Raw genomic sequence first — 16015 nt, 5'->3', positions numbered from 1 at the left:
GTAACTTAGTCTTGGTTCTGAGGTTTGGGAGCATCTTCTGAGTCATGAGTTCCCTGCGAACATGAGGAAGCCCTCAGGCCAGCCGTGGCTCCCCTCTCTGCCCTCAGGTAGTGGTTGCTGTTCTGAGGTCAGCTGAGGGACCGCTGGATAGGCTGTCGGGCGGAGTCTGTGCCGTGGCGTTGGGCTGTGTGCTGGGCCCCGTTCCTGCCGAGGGCTCTGGTTGCTGCAGGAGCCCTTCTGGCTCAACATGAATTTGAAAAGGGATAGGAGAGGGAGGGAGTGGACGGTGTCCTGGGATGTCTGAGATGATTGTTTCCATCCTCCTCCCATTGGGGTTGGGGCGTGAGAGGGAGCTTGGGTGCTGGGATGTTCTGCCTGTGTGGCCAGTTCAGCAAGCTACCTCTGCTCATTCCGTGGACTGTTGGTAGCACAGCGCCGCGGACTCGGAGCAGCCTCTGGAGGCTTAGAACCAGCCCCATCCTTTTAGGTACAGGTGCTGGCTGCACTGAGGAGGGGCTGAGGGTCAGGGGGAGGCCTGGCTGGGGTTGAAGTGGGTTCATTTCCTTGTCTGAAGGGAGCCACGCTCAGGGATGGGCATGCTGTAGGCCGGTAGGTCTCAGCTAGTGACAACCACAGGCGGGGGAAGCTGGGCAAGGGCCATGGTGCTGCCAGTGAATTTGGTCTGGGCGTGGAGAGGGCTGTCTGGGGGCTGTGCTGGCAGTTAAGCAGGAACTCAGGGCTTGATCCCTGTCTGCAGGCACCGTTCGTGGTAAGCAGGTGCTTTCAATGCCGTGTGCTAAGTGCCACTAAGCTAAGGCTGTGTTGTTGGGGGCGGGGAAGGGTGGTTGGGAAAGGCTTCTTGGAGGAGGGGACAGCTGAGTGGAGTTTTGGTAGGTGACTGAGTTTGCATGTTTGGAGGTCATGGGAAGGAGAGAGGGGGAAAGGGTGTTGAGGTGGAGGAAGGCATGGAGGCACAACACAGTTCTGTCCTCCATCTGTTGGGGTCAGCATCCTCCACAGTTCTTGGGTGAAGGTCTGCTTTGCCAAGTTTCAGATGAATCAAAAGCAGGGAGGTGTGAACCTGAGAGATAAAGAAATTCAGATTCGAAACAGGCTTGCCAGGCAGGCCAGAGCCAACAGTGATAACTCTCGACAGGTGTGTCTCCTACCGCAGGTGTGGCTAGTGGGTGGTAACCTCTCCCTGATGGTCTCAGGTGGAGGGGAGCATTTCTGCAGCTCTCTGAGCAGCGTGGAGCCGTCAGGCTCTTGCTGCAAGCTGGCTGGCCAGACAGATGCTGTCCCGGTCTTGCTGGCCCAGTCGGACAGACGCCGGTGGTGATCGGCAGCTCTGATGGTCCAGGTCTGGGCTGGCCAGAGAGGGCTTAACACCAGCTTGAGACTGTGTCGATTTGGAGGCAGTCTGCTGCTCTTGGGGCACTGTGTAGAGTTCCAGAAGATGGGAAACAGTCACAGGAGGGAGAAGATGGCTAGTTCATTCTCAGGGCCCAGAAAGACTCACAGATAGAAGCGAGGACCGTGCATCCTTGTTCTGCTTCTGCACTCTTGGCTCTTTGAGAGCAGGGCTGGTGTGTGTTGGCAGCCTCAGCCCCTGCCCAGGGTCAGTGTTTGCTGAAAGCACTTGCTAAGGGCTGTGAGCCATCCCTGCCCCTCAGTCAGTCCTGCTCACTTGAGAAAGCTGGCAGGACACCTGCCTTTTGGGCTGACACAGGTTTGGTGTGGGCAGTGTTCTACTGAGTATTTTTTCCTTCCAATTTATTGTAAAATAAAGTTCTGGTCATATAAGTAGTAAGTGCTCTTTATAAACAGCTTGGAAAACAAACAAGTAGCAAGAAAGAAAGAAACACCCATAATCTCACCACCAGAAGACAATCACTATTAACATTTTTAGTGTTTCCTTCCAGTTGTTGCCTGAATAGTTTTTGTTTTACACTGTTGTGTTCATGCTGTATATACAATTGCATATCCTGCCTTTTTTTCCTCCCAGCTGACATTATGGCATAAACATAATTGGTTATTATTGCAAAGAGACATTCAAGAAAGTTTTCCAAAAGACCGACTGCCCGATGTCCCCTTGTGAAAGTGGCCCTGCAGGTTATGAGGGCCTGGAATGAAGCGAGACAAATGTCATTCCTTACTTTGGGGTGCCGGGGAGGGAAAGGTCACCCCCCAAGTGAGTGGGACTCCCTCTCACCCGTGGCTTTTTCAGTAGACATATCGACGTCACAGAATCCAGCCCTGGGTCTTGTTTGGCAGGCAACAGTTCTGTGCCCCTGGCTGTCCCCTTCTTTTCTGAGGCTCCATGGGGCAGGGCCAGTTAGGAGGGACAGGGGCCTCTCTTCAATAGCATGGGCTTGTTTCACAAGGAAGCTCAAATTTGCCTCTGAAAACCCGTGGAGACAAAGGGTTCTTGACCTTTTTCTGGGGCAGAGGACAGACGGTGGGTGAAAACCAGCGTGGCTGGGCTCAGTCTGACCACCTGTGTCTCGGCCCAGGTCTCAGGCCGCCTCCTGACCTGCTGCTTGAACTCTTCTGGGGTGGGGCCTGCAGTCTGCATTTTCAGAAGTTCCCCAGCTGTTTGAGTCACTCCTCCTTCCGACAGGATTGGGAATCAGTGGGCTGGAGTGGTGGTTCTCGAAGTGTGGTCCCCAAACCAGCAGCGGTGGCATCGCTTGAAAATTGTTGGAAATGCAGATCGTCAGGCCCCTCCCCAGACCTGCTGTGGAGGTCCAGCAGTCTTAGCTTAACAAGTCCTCCGGGTAATTCTGATGCACACTCCTGTGAGAACCACTGGGTAGAGCATGTCTAGTGAAGTCTAGAAGACGCACCTTCAGCCAGGTCTCCTGGGGCAGAGCGCGCTCAGTTCTCACCAGGTGACTCCTCTCCATCACACACAGCGGACACACATCTCATCCGCCCCGGGACAGGAAGGCAGGTCCTGGCAGCCATCTGAGGAGAGGCTGCAATGATAAGATAGTGACTAGAAGGAGCAGGGGTGTCATTGAGGGAGTTGTTGGCAAGGGGCCGAGAAAGCCAGAGTTGGACAGGGCCTTGTCGAGAGCGCCTGGTTCAGTCTCTGCATTTCAGAAAAGAAAAGGCTGATTAGTTCGAGGTGGAGGCGCCAGCTCCAGGACAGGCATCTGCGAATGGGGCGTCTGCTGCGAGGCCAGGAGGAGAGGCGAGCCTGGACCAAAACTGCAAGCCGCCTCAAGCCGCTGGCTGGTCAGCTCTGAGCCCAGTGTCACATGAAGCTTGTTTTACTTGCTCAACAGCCAAGCCCTTTTTCATCTGAGTCTTTTTTAAGTTAAATTTTGGATTTATAGCATGGCTCATTTTTTACATTCAGAGCCTTGAGTATTTACCTTAAATGCATGTTCAGGGCCGGGCCCGTGGCTTAGGGGTTAAGTGCGCGTGCTCCGCTACTGGTGACCTGGGTTCGGATCCCGGGCGCGCACCGACGCACCGCTTCTCCGGCCATGCTGAGGCCGCGTCCCACATACAGCAACTAGAAGGATGTGCAACTATGACATACAACTATCTACTGGGGCTTTGGGGGAAAAAAAAAAAGGAGGAGGATTGGCAATAGATGTTAGCTCAGAGCCGGTCTTCCTCAGCAAAAAGAGGAGGATTAGCATGGATGTTGGCACAGGGCTGATCTTCCTCACACACACACACACAAAATGCATGTTCATTTGCTAGAGGAGCCCGTAGGAGAATAAGGCTGGTATAAGCAGAAATCCCCCATGCAGCAAGTGGCTGACACATGTTTATTCTTTGGGGGTTGTGCCTGGTGTCCCACTGCCAGTCCTGCCCTGGATACCTGCGATCTTGTTCCTTCTCCCAAGAGGTAGGGCCTCAGGGTCATGTGAAGTTTCTGAGTTTTCTTTGGGTTCATGCTGGTGGGAAGCGCTTCAGACAGTGGCCTAGATAAATTCAGTGCGTGTCAATGGAGACGTGCGTCTTGGTTGTGGAGTCCACATATGGATATCTCTCCGTCCTGGAATCAGGACGCTGAGGTGGATGTGGAGACCTAGGTGCAGGACTGACTCTGAAATGGGAAATTTGCTGTTTCTTCGAGCTTCTCCCCTCGCTGACCGACAGGCTGCTTTCCTTCTCTGGACCTCCTGAGTTCTCATCTGTCAAGAAGAGGATGGGCCCTGTGGGCCTGCAATTCTGCAGTCCCCTGGTGGCCAGAGACAACCAAGATTGAGAGTTTAAGATCACCTCGAGGAAGTTTTGTTTTACGAGTTCCTTGAACTCAGCCCTTCTGACTTCTGGTCTCTCGCCGTGGTCAGAATGCCAGAACGGACCCGGAATGTTGTTCTCTCTCTCAAAAGAAACAGCAAAGGAAATAGTCCGGGGTTGCCTTATCTTCTGTAATCTCTTTTTTCTTCATGGCTTTGAAAAGTTAAAAATAAAACAATACAAATGGTTAGAATGAACACTCGTGTGTCTGTTCAAAATAAATATGAACATATGTGCATATTTTTCATATATGCTTCAGACTTTGTGTGTGTGTGTGTGAGGAAGATCAGCCCTGTGCTAACATCTGCCAATCTTTTTTTTTTTTTTTTTTGCTGAGGAAGACTGGCCCTGGGCTAACATCTGTGCCCATCTTCCTCCACTTTATATGGGATGCCGCCATGGCATGGCTTGCCAAGCAGTGCATGCCTGGGATCCAAACTGGCGAACCCCAGGCCGCCACAGTGGAGTGCGTGCACTTAACCTCTTGCGCTGCTGGGCTGGCCCCCCAGACCTTTTTTTAAGAAATTTTTTTCTGATAGAAGTCCTCAGTGTGCCTCCACTGAGGCCAGTTACCCTTCCTTCCTCCCTGGAGAGAAGCCCTGTCATTAATTTGGTGGGTGTCTAGTTCATGGTTTTATACTCTTGCTCTGTGTGTATGTGTGTGTATATATGTATGTGTATCTTTCTACACATGCATACTGTTTTGTGTGATATCTTGAGATAAAACTTCCACACTGCTTGTACCTTCTCCCCGATGAGCCTTGTTTTTGACATCTGTCAGCTCTCTCTGGCAGTTGTATTAGATAAGCATGGGCAGACTACTAAAAATTAGCATTATCTTTAGAAATGTGCATGCTGAGTTTGAAAAATGAAAGACTTTTGTCAAAAGTAAGAATAGAAGGAAATGTACATTTGACATTGCTAGTGGGAACATAATAACATATAGGTTAAGGGAACTTATAGTCCGCTCCGGCCATATCTACAGGTTCAAGTGGAATTTGCTTTGTGAATAATACATTGTATTGAATTCTCAGGGGAGAAATTACTTCCTCTACTTTTGACTTGAAAAGTTAAAGAAGAGGGCTGTGAGGTGGATAGTTTCAATTTTGTAGCTTATATCTATGTTCTGAGGAAATTAAAAGCAATATTTTTGATTATAAAAATAGTTTATGATTGCAGATTGGGAAGAACAAAGAAAATTTGCCCATTATCTCACGTAGGGATACCACTGTTAACATTTTGGTATTTGTGCTTTCTGACTTCATGTTTGTGGGTATGTTTGTTTCAAGGTGTGGATCATATCGTTCATACTATTTGTAACTTTTCTCTTCATTTACTGTGTAGTGAGCATTTTCCCATGTCATTAAATATTCTTTCATAATATGAATTTTAGTGTCTACACTGCAGTTCATCATGTAGCTATACCACTGTCGTTGATACTGAGTTATTTCTGTCTTAGAATTATAAACAATACCACCGTGAATATACTTGGTATATAAATCTTTCAACAACTGGTCTTATTTCCTTAGGATAAATTCTTCACATGGAATTCCTGGGTCAAAGGGCATGAATACTTGGAGGACTTTTGCTACTTACTGCCAAAGTTGCCTTTTTTACAGGCCTTTTGTTTCTCTTTGCTGAAATGCCGATTTGTGCCCCTCCTTCACCCATTGTGACTATACCTGTTAAAATCCAGTGTTTCATATTGCTGTTGAATGTTGAAGGTTTGTGTCTCTGCCATGCGGATGAAGGTCTGAGATTATTTTCACCGGACGTCTGGGCGAATTTCCTTGCATTGGGGAATCGTTGGATGCTGGTTTGGAATCTCCAGCACGACAGCTGCAGGCCATTGTGGCGTGGTGACCGAACATGGGTGGCCCAGCCCCAGGACCGGGAGGCCTTCATCAGAGAGGGCCCCGCACCTTGTCCCCATATCAGCAGTGGGAGCTCTGTGTCTGCCACGGACTTGACCCAGGAGCTTCCTGGCTTCCCTGTGAATGTTTGCTCTCAGTCTAAAGTTCAAGAGAGAACCTTCCAGACTGTGTTGGGAAGTGAGCCTGAGGAGGACAGTGGTCTGCGTGGACCCCTCCTTTCCTCGTTCCTTCTTCTCACTTCCCGTCCCCCCATTCTCTCTAGCATAGGGTGAAGAAATGTGGGATGAGGAAGCTCTGGTGGCCCAGAGAGGTGGGTGTGAGTCACCAGGGGTCACCCAGTTCTTTTTCTGTTTCTCTTCTTGTTCTCCATGCCAGAGAGGCTCACGTCTAGTGGGGAGAGAGAGGCCAGGTAAACCAACCACTGTAACACCTGTGGGTACACAGGACAGAGGAGGGGGTTCCTCAGCCCGGGAATGAGCGGAACTCATGGGGAGCTTTCCGAAGGGGGTGGCACTTGACCTGAGTCCTGAAGGATTGACAAAGAGCCTTCTGGCAGATAATGGGATACATGGGGTGTCCTGGGAGGGGAGCAGCACCTGTAAAACTATACAGACAGAAAACACCTGGAGGACTGATGAAGTCACTTCAGAGCGGCTGGGGGCTGGGGAGTGGTGATGCATGAGGCTGGGAAGATGGCGAGGTTCCAGCGGGTGGATGCCATACTGACGAATTTGAGCTTCATCCTGAAGGACTCAGGAGTCTTTGGAGAATTTTTAAAGGGAAAATTTAAAAAAGAAAGCTCTGGCACCCATATTGAGAGTGGATTGGTGTCAGGAGAGAGTGGGGAGTCAGGGCAGCTCCTGGGGGCCTGGACCAAGGCAGGGGCAGAGAAGAGAGGGAACAAGTTCCAGGAGACTCACGTGGGGTATTGGCTACGTGGGGCCGTGGACAGCAGCTTGCTCGGTGCCCCACCTGGAGCGAGCATCTGGGGGGAGGATAAAATGCTTTCCCAGGCCCAGGAGAGCTGAGCAGATCTGCTGTCCCCGCAGGCTTCAGGGCAGGGCCCATGGGGCTTGAGTGGCAGTGGCTCCAGGTCAGCTGGACAGGGGCCACAGGAGGGCAGCAGCTTTCAGGACTGCTAGAATTCCCTTTTCCACACTCAAGGGAAAGCATTTGGTCCTGACCAGTGACTCTTGTGCCCTGCTGGCCAGGACAGAGCAGACCGGGCTGAGGATACCTGGTCATGTTCCCCATAGTCCCAGACCTTTCCAAGGCAGGTTTTGTTTCTGCAAAACGTGAGACCAAGTGCCACTTGGACTTGGTTTCCTTTCTTCTTTCTCCTTTTTGTTTTTAGGAGAACTGCTGTTGAGGCATATTGAATTGCAACCAAGATCTTTGGGACTCAGCCCTGTGCCCGAATCAGAAGGTTGAGAGAAAATGACTGAGTGCCTCCCGTGAGCCGGGCTCTAGTTAGGAGCTTTCTAGACCTGTCATTGTGAGGAAGAAATTGCTCTCCCCATTTTACGGATGAGGAAAGCAAGGCTCATTGAGTAAGATAAGGAAACAGTCCCAGAGAGCTGCAAGTTCTCTAGGTCATCGGCCGCTTGGGGAAACTTCTTGCTAAAAATCAAGCTTTCCTCAATCAATTGTGTGGGGAGATGGCTTGCTGTGGGCGCACCGCCTTTCTGTGAAGGTTGGCAGGATCTGCACTGACCGCAGGGCGGGGTGGATCCCGAGCCAGAAGCCTCCTGTCGTGGGCCAGGCTGAGAGTGCTGCTTCCTGAGGGGCTCCGGCTTGGGCTCGCTCCCCCTTGTTAACCAGATGTCACACCAGCGGGAGTGCCAGGGGAAGGGACTGGATTGCTTCAGGCACCTCCGAAACCAGCACTTCCGGGGTTGGGCAGGGGATGGGTGGGACCGACGATGGAGGGAGCAGCTGGCCCCACGCTTTACACTTTACGGGGCACCTCCCAGAGTAGCAGGAAGCAGAGAATCAGGGCTAATTGCAGAGGGTGGGAGTGGTGAAAGGTGGGTCTGATGTAATTATCGGAGCTGGAATTCGGCCATGGAGGCTTAAAGCAAGGAGATGGGGGGCAGGGAGAGAGTGAGTGAGTGTGTGAGTGTGAGTGTGAGTAGACACAATCTTTCTGGTCTGTGTGGGCTCCTCCTCCTGGGCTTGAGTCCAGAACTTGACTTGCTCGTGGTTTCCCTCTGTCCCTAAGCTGCCACACACTCCTTTGCCTTCGCGGAAAAGAAGCGGCTCTTGGCTTCAGAGTCTTACCTTTTGCTCCCCAGTGCAGAGGATGCCACCCGAGGCCCCTGTGGGCTGCCACCTTGCTTGGGTCTGTTCTGCACAACACTGAGCCCAAATGCCCAGGACGTGATTCACCCAATGACCTGCTTAAATCCTTGCTTTTACAAATCTGGACTTTCTCGTGTGTCTGAAACATGTTCTCTCATCATGTATTTACTTTTTCCGCTTCTGCTTGAGTTTTCTCTTAATTTGTGGCCATTCATTTAAGAAGCACTGTGTTTTTGAGCTTTTCCCAGAGGGTCCTTTTGCAGCAAGCCTGTATTGGGGGTGGAAGCTGGGTGGTCACCCCATCTTGGGCAAGAGGTCTGAATTTGTGCTTCTAGCAGAAGATCAGCTAAAACCTTGACTGTGAAGCCCTCAGATGCCCAGAGTGAGCTGTGCTGCTTTTTGATGGAGCGAATTGGCCTCGTGTTCAGTTAGGTCCTGTTCATCGCATAATCAGAACTGTGCTTATAAGCGTTCACGCTGTGAGAATCAAGTAGTGTTGATGACTGAAGTTAGAAACACAACTTAACGTTATGGTACCCTGAACTCCAGAGAGGTAGGAAGTGGTAAGAGATACCAGTTCCTTTTGTGACAAAAAGGAGGGAAATGGATTTCTCAGGTTTTTAAAAGAAAAAAAAAAAAAGTCTCTCCTTTGCCTTGGGTTTTGGTGTTAAACGCCAAGATCAGCATGTTTGATGTTATAACTGGTTTGTCAGAGGGAGTCTCTGAAGAACTTGCCCGGGCAGGCTTTGCCCCTCCGTAAAGCCGGCTGCGTGGCTCGCGTCCAGGGCTAATAACAGATTTTCTTGTTCAACTGTTCTTCTTGGAAAGGCAGAGTTTTTCTGCTACTTTGCTGTGGCATTCAGGGCCTTGTTTACAATATAACTTCAGTTCTGTTTTTCTAGTAAGGAGGAGAAAGGCAAAGTATGAGGATGAGCAAATGCTTGTCCTAAATTGGTGGGTTCAGCCAGGACTGTAGAGGTGTTGAAGAGGCCACAACCTGCACCCCCAATTCTGAGTTTGTTGGTGATATTTTGAGGGGAGGTGGAGGTTTCGGAAGGGTAAAGGGGCTGCCAGCCCTATGTCACAAGGGTTCCATTGTTTTGGGATTGGGTTCAGCAGGTTAAGGGGAGAGGTATGGTGTTCTAAATATAGGGCCACTCTCCGTGGGAAGGGATGGGGCACAGTGCAGCTTTAGGGAGGAGCCTCCTGCTGCTTCCATTAGCTGCCACCTGGGCGGGCCCTGGCGTTGGCTCCAGGGGGAGTCGTTAGGTTTGCTTTCTCAGCTGGGGGTAGGAGGTTAGCCACTGCCCCGTGCAAGTGGATGAGCGAGCTCTGTGGGGCGGCTCCTCTGGTTCCCCGGAAGGCCAGGAAGGTGAAGCCAGAGGGGGAGGAACAAGGTGGGAGGTGGGAGGGCAGAAATAAGGCGAGCTCCACTGCTTTGTCAAGTCGAGTCTTATAATTCTTTCAAGGGTCTAGAAACTTGTGTGTAACTATTACCAACAGTGTGATTTAAGGTGCATTATTTTTCACCTTTAAGATATTGGTAAAACCATATTATAGATTATTGTGAGGCTCAAATAAAATAACACCAAGTTTCTTGAGTCTGTGAGCACTGATAGTGATAGCTTGTGCTCCCTGGCTGGCTTTGCGGGGGCTGCTCTCATTGGTCTGTGTTCTGCAGAGGGAAGGGCCAAGTCACTTGGAAGTGATGGACATGCGAGGACTTGGGAGACAGGAGACACAATCCAAGTACAAGTAGAAAGAGTAAGAAAAGGAACCTCAAGCATCTCTGTCTGCAGAGGCAGAAGGTGGAGGCTTGGGTTCCTTTGAGCCCACCGCTTAGATTTGTGGCCTTGGTAACTTTGTCTCCCAGAGTCTTTCTTATCTGAAAAGTGGGGATATGAATGATCCCTGCCTCAAGGATTGTAGGGAAGGTTGAATAAAGGCTTGTACAGGTACCATGCTGGCAGTGAGGGTCTAGCAGAGGGGGTCGTGGCAGACCTGCCTCTCTGGGCGTGCTTGGTTCCTTTATTAGTGAGCGAGTTATGGAGGGACCCTTCCAAGGGTTACACTCTCTGACTTGCTTGGAGTAGTCCAGTAGGTATGCACTAATGTGCTTGACTTTTGCCCTACATATTTTTCTCCTGTATGATCTTATTTTTAGCTTACTGTGTGCTTACAGTGGACTGAGCATCTCACGTATATTACTGACTCTTGGAAGCCCCACAATTTTATCAGCCACCAGCAATGAAACGCCTTAAAAGCAGGTACTGTATCTTTGTCTCTCACCGCACCAGCGTGGAAACATGTCTGTCATCAATGTTTGTTAGTGACAAGATACAGAACAATAGAAGCCGTGACTCAGTGGGGTAAGTAATTCAGAGAATAAGTCGTTGCGTTCAGGGAACACGTTATTGCACTGGGCCTGGGATCCTATCTCTAGGCTTAAATGATCCTACAAAGGTCCCTGACCTACCTGTTGCCCCTTTCTAGACTGTTGAATAATTGAAGGAGGGGCCCCTGCTTTGTTCATTCTGCGCCTCTTGAGTGCCTGACGTATCAGAGACTCAGGACCTGACTATTGAGGGCGTCAATGGGGACAAACCAGGTCGGAGATGCAGTGCAGTGGGGGGGGCCCTGGAGCCTTTGAACCCCACTCTGACAGGGGTCTCCCGCTGCTTTCACACCAACCTGCAGGCTTTTCATGTGGTGTTTGGTTTGTTGATGGAGATGCCATATGTCATGTACCCAGGAGCTCAGTCCCTGGGGGGTGGAAATTAAATTGATTGTTTTCAACTTTGTCTAGCCAGGTTGGCTCCCTTGAGCTTTCTGATGTTGAGGCTTAATGACTTTAAAACTTTAAAAATAAACGCCTCCTTTCCAAACCATAGTAACCAAACAGGCTCATCCTCCTGTTCTTGTAGCCAGCCAGAATAGTTTATTTCCCTTTAAATTGTGGGATTATGGGTACTTAAGGTATCAGAAACCAGAGAGCAGTTTTGGCACTTTTTGTGCTGTTGGTCTTCTAGGCTCCACCCACACCACCCCGCAACCCCCACCCCCCATTGTTGGAGTGAGAATTTAGACGTTCGAATACTATAGAGTAGGGCTTACAAAGTCAGATTTTTCGGATGGAAATGAACAAAGTCCTGTGGATGTCCCAGGCTTGTGATGCCGAAAGAAAGAAGAGCCGGTGGTTTCTGGTAACTCCAGGCTCTTCTTTAGCTGCCTGGGGCAGTTAATCCAAAACAGTTGTCCAGACTTTCAGAGGAAAGCAGATGGGCGATGAGGAGTGAGTCACCTGGGAGGATGGAGGTGCTTGGTTCTGTCCTGCTGCTCTTTCCATCACCTACCATGACCCTGGTGTCTTTCTTTGGGAGGTAAACTCCCTCAGGCTGCCTTTACCTTGTCTGCCCTTTGCCCGCATCCCAGGGGGCCTCAGGACAGCATCCTCCCTGTCCTCCCCGTCATTCTGCAAACAGCAAGAGGCTGGGTCTTTCATCCCCTGCCCTGCACAGCCTCTCTAAGGCTCCTCATTTCCCCTGCATGAATTGGAATGCTGGCCCCACCGGTGTGACCTGGGGCAAGCGGCCTGAGCCCTCCAAGCTGTCTGCTCCTTTGTCCAGTGGGGATGATAACTGAACTCCCTGAGTTGCAACGATTGAGAGTGAGACAGCGCATGTGAAATGCCTAGCACGGTGCCCGCCGCAGAGCTGGAGCTGGTGAGGATGGGCTGTGTGTGTTACCAGACTGTAGGACTGTCTTTGCTGTCCTCCAAGTCTGCCCACTCTGCACTCATGCATCTTGCCTTCGCACCTTCTGCCCGGAGCACCTTCCTTTGTCCGGTCTTTGCTCTCCTCCAAGTCTGGCCCCTCTGCACTCATGCATCTTGCCTTCGCACCTTCTGCCTGGAGTACCTTCCTTTGTCCGCCTCTGTGAAGCCCGTGGAGATCCTCTGAACCTGAATTATTGTCATTACCACCATCATCACACCTTTTGGCTCTCTCCTGCTTTCTCTGTGTCCTGCACTGGTTTGCAGGCTTCCTCTGCTGGCTGAAGGGCCACCCTAATGCTTGTTGATACTTTGCGTGGATTCCTGTGCTGCAGTCCCAGGAGCTGGGTCTGGAAGAGGCAACGCAACTGGCTGGACTGTGTTCCTGGCCCGAGTCCAGGGGGGTTTATGTGATGGCCTGGACTCAAATGTTCCTACTTTAATGCATTGCCTGTATCGAAACTCTGGGGCTTTATTTACCCTGGGGTTCAAAAGGTGAGCTACATTGATTTCTAAAGGCAAAGACACTTTGGCAGGCCTTTTCATCTCGTCCTTTTAAACTCAAACAGCCTTTTTAAACAGAAAAACTTTGGAAATGTGACCAGTGAAGCCTTCTTCCTTTCTTGTTTCCTATTGAAAGGATTCTCCTCTAGTTCTGACTGAGCCTTCCTCCTCTGCTCTGAGAGGTCGAAGTCAGGACCTCACGAGTTCCATGGCCGTGATCCTCCCTCACCTCCAAATTGACTGGGTTGGGTGCACATGGTGGGAGGGGTGATTTGATGCTAGAGTTCATAGGTCATTTAAGTTTCCGGTGTGTTTGAACGCCTCCTAGGTACAACCTCAGGAAAGGAGAGCTTAAACCGCTGGAGATGGCCAGGTTGGCGGGAAGAGGGTCCACTGGGAGCAACTGTCGTGGTGGCCCCAGTGGCTGCCACCATGAGAGTCCCCGGAGGGTTGGGAGCAGCCAGATGGAGTTGAGAAGTGAATGCATGATGTGACTTTGAAATCCAAGTGTATGTTCAGATTTGGTTGGAAAGAGTTTAGAAAATGTGAGGGGTAACTAGACTTTAAACTCCAGAGTAGACCAAAAATAAAAAAAATTAGAAAAAGGAATATGGTATGCTCAGAAAAGTTTAACTTTTAGTCGGTTAGGAAGCTGCCTGATTTTAGAAACCATCTTTGACTTTTAAAAAGGAGCAACACCCATGTTCATAGCAGATTGATTCACAAAAGCCAAAAAGGTGGAAACAGCCCAAGTGTCCATCAGTGGGTGATTGGATTAACAAAAGGTGGTACTGGGCCGGCCCTGTGGCTTAGCGGTTAAGTGCGCGCTCTGCTGCTGGCGGCCCGGGTTCAGATCCCGGGCGAGCACCGCTTCTCCGGCCATGCTGAGGCCGCGTCCCACATACAGCAGCTAGAAGGATGTGCAACTATGACATACAACTATCTACTGGGGCTTTGGGGGGAAAAAGAAAGAAATAAAATCTTTAAAAAAAAAGAAAAACGTGGTACATTCATACAATGCAATATTATTCAGTCTTAAAAGGGAAGGAGATGCTGACAAATGCTGCAGTATGGATGAACCTTGAGGACGTTATGCTAAGTGAATTAAGCAAGTCACAAAAAGACAAATACTGTATGATTCCACTTATATGAGGGACCTAGAGTAGTCAGATTCATAGAGACAGAAAGTAGAATGGTGGTTGTCAGGGCCTGGGGGAAATGCAGGGAAAATGGGGGTTATTGTTTAATAGGTACAGAGTTTGGGTTTTGCAAAATGAAAGGAATTGTGGAGATTGGTATAACCATGTGAATGTACTTAACACCACTGAACTGTACACTTAAAAATGCTTAAGATGGTAAGTGTTAATGTGTATTTTATGTGGTTTTATGTTATGTGTAATTTACCATATTTTTTTTTTAAAGAAGGATTATGCTGATTTGCAATAAACTTTCTGCCAAAAAGTCAGGGAACACAGTTGGGGCTTTTTTGCACTGAGAGGGTTTATACTGTGAGGATGATAGTAAACTAAAAGAACTGAGTGCCGCATCCTCAGGGTCCAGCATGAGGCCTGGCACACAGATGCCTAATGAATGGGCTGGTTTCTGAGGTTTCCAGAACATTCCGGTTTGTGACTACTGTTGCTCTAAGTGCTTGATGTTGAAGGCAGCAGGACTTAGGGGGCCGCTGCTAGGCAGCCTCATATACCTTCCTCATTCAGTCTTCACCTTTACAAGATGGCATTATTCCCATCTCAAACACGAGGAGACGAGAGCTCAGGGAAACCAAGACCCAGGAACCTTGTCGCAGAGCCCGAGGACTGAAATCACACCCTTACCTTCTGGAAGCCGCTGTTCCCTCCACTCTGGTTCTAATAGTTGACAGTGACCCGGGCAGAGGAAGGAGGATGTTTCCATTCCGTTCTCTGGGCTTTGGGAATCTCTGTGTTGTTTTGGATTTTTTGTTTGTTTTTAATTCATTTAGGCCCTGGGAATCCTGTAATAGAATGAGGCCACTATTGGCTTTTTGCATATGGTACCTGGAAGGTGGCTTCTGTGACATCTTCAGGAGGATGCGGCAGGTGTAGGTGGCCTTTACCTTCTAGCGTTTGGCAGCGTGGATTTAGAACAGCCAGTTAGGAAACCAAGAGGTTGGATGAGCCAATGCCCCAGGGCAGTCTCTGCGTTACAGCCCAGAGGTTTTCTGCGTTGAGAGGCTTATATGAACACTGATCCCTCTGAGATGCCAGCTTGCATTATTTCTGCACTTAGCACAGAGTGCATGTTGCACTGAGTTAGATGGGTCCACGCCCTCTCTAATATGGTGATGAGGTGGAGATGCTAAAAGCGTAAATTGAGGAAGATAGAAGCTTTTTGTGGAACATATGGCTATGTGCCAGACGTTGGTCTCAAATATTTTCGGAAGGAATGAAGAGGGCATCTAATAAGAATGTGTGTGATGTTAATGAGAAAGGACTTGAAACCCCAGCCCCAGCTTTAAAAGTGGCGTGTCTCTGCCCCACTTAGGTGGCGAAATGACCACGCATGGCTGGTTGAGTAGCATCAGTCAGCATTTCTTTTCTTTCCTTTTCCTTTCTTTTCCCTCCTCCTCTTCTTTTTTGTTTTAAGGGAAAAACTTTTTCACTTGGAGTGAGCGTAGGGGTTTTTCCACATCGAAGCAATTAATCTTAAGTCCCTGCAGCCGAGATCCTCCTGTGGCTGATGGATGGTCCTAGGATATGAAGACTCCTTAGAAGTTCATGCTTAAATCAAACCAGATTAAACTGTCATACATGGAAGCATCCCTTTCCCCTTGAAGTCTTTTGGGTCTAGGTCGGTGACTTCAGCTTTGAACTTGGAACCACATCCCTCTAAAAGAGCAGTTGGTGACTTACCCCTGACGAAGCTGCGGAGGGTGAGGAGGATGGTGTAGCTGAGGTCAGGGCACACAATGCCCCTGTTCCCATTTTAGTGTCTCGACTTGGAGGGAGGACACATGGAGCCATTTTTTCTTTCTCACTGTACCTACGGCTACCTGGCCTGTAAAGGCCCCACTCCACTTGGCTGTTAGCTGCTGAGGCCTTAAAGTGAACTAATTTGACCCTCATCCAGATGGATGATAGGGGTGCTCCCTGCGTACCTCGGTTTTCCTTGCATCTGGGGCTGGTCTGGCATCCAGACTTTATCCTGCCTTGGGCTGGTGAACAGCTGCTAGGGGAGAGGTCCTTTTCTATCCAGAAAGAGCCTTCCCACCCCACCTGGAAGAGACCTTGGCCCTCTGTGCAGAATCGGGAACCTGGATGCT

General features: G+C 49.8%; 1 protein-coding gene across 3 annotated transcripts in view; it reads left to right on the top strand.

The window, feature by feature from the left end:
* CCDC88C (coiled-coil domain containing 88C) overlaps positions 1–16015 on the top strand; it is a 127536-nt gene that overhangs the window by 8956 nt on the left and 102565 nt on the right. The window contains exon 2 of one of the 3 annotated variants that reach the window (XM_058567559.1): positions 10603–10705. The exons of the other annotated variants lie outside the window; for them this stretch is intronic. The gene's annotated coding sequence lies outside the window, so the exon portion shown is untranslated. The remainder of the gene's footprint in view (positions 1–10602; positions 10706–16015) is intronic. 3 annotated transcript variants of the gene reach the window in all.

This window comes from Diceros bicornis, chromosome 24 (genome assembly GCF_020826845.1).
Source record: "Diceros bicornis minor isolate mBicDic1 chromosome 24, mDicBic1.mat.cur, whole genome shotgun sequence".
Lineage (NCBI taxonomy): Eukaryota > Metazoa > Chordata > Mammalia > Perissodactyla > Rhinocerotidae > Diceros > Diceros bicornis.
This window is presented reverse-complemented; position numbering and strand designations above follow the sequence as displayed.